Source organism: Gavialis gangeticus, unplaced genomic scaffold, assembly GCF_001723915.1.
Source record: "Gavialis gangeticus isolate Ggan-Ray unplaced genomic scaffold, GavGan_comp1, whole genome shotgun sequence".
NCBI lineage: Eukaryota > Metazoa > Chordata > Crocodylia > Gavialidae > Gavialis > Gavialis gangeticus.
In genome coordinates this window covers 59464-59792 of record NW_017728969.1, presented here as the reverse complement: position 1 = coordinate 59792, position 329 = coordinate 59464, and the positions used below count along the sequence as shown (strand labels likewise).

Sequence of the window (329 nt, the reverse complement as noted above, 5' to 3'; positions counted from 1 at the left end):
GCCAGGGAAGGATCTGGGGGCTTGGGGAAGCTGGGTGGGGGGGCTTGTTGCCAAGAGAACCCATGCACACACTCCCAAACTGGGGGCGGGGGCAGGCCTTGATACCCCCTGCAAGAGCCCCAGGCTGCCTATACCCCGATGGCTGGGGCAGGAGCCTTTTAGGAGCAGTGGGGATGGGGAAGGGGCAGAGAGAGCGTGTTAAGGCCCAAGGTAGCAAGCAGTAGTGTGGCAAGGAAGCCAAGGGGGGTTAGGAGCACGACTGAGCCAAAGGGAGTGGGGCACTCAGACCCGCTCTGAGATCCCCAGAGGGGTAGCCCAACCTCCCGGGG

General features: G+C 63.8%; 1 protein-coding gene across 1 annotated transcript in view; it reads right to left on the bottom strand.

Moving 5' to 3' along the window:
* R3HDM2 (R3H domain containing 2) overlaps positions 1 to 329 on the bottom strand; it is a 23999-nt gene that overhangs the window by 16468 nt on the left and 7202 nt on the right. The window lies entirely within an intron of this gene.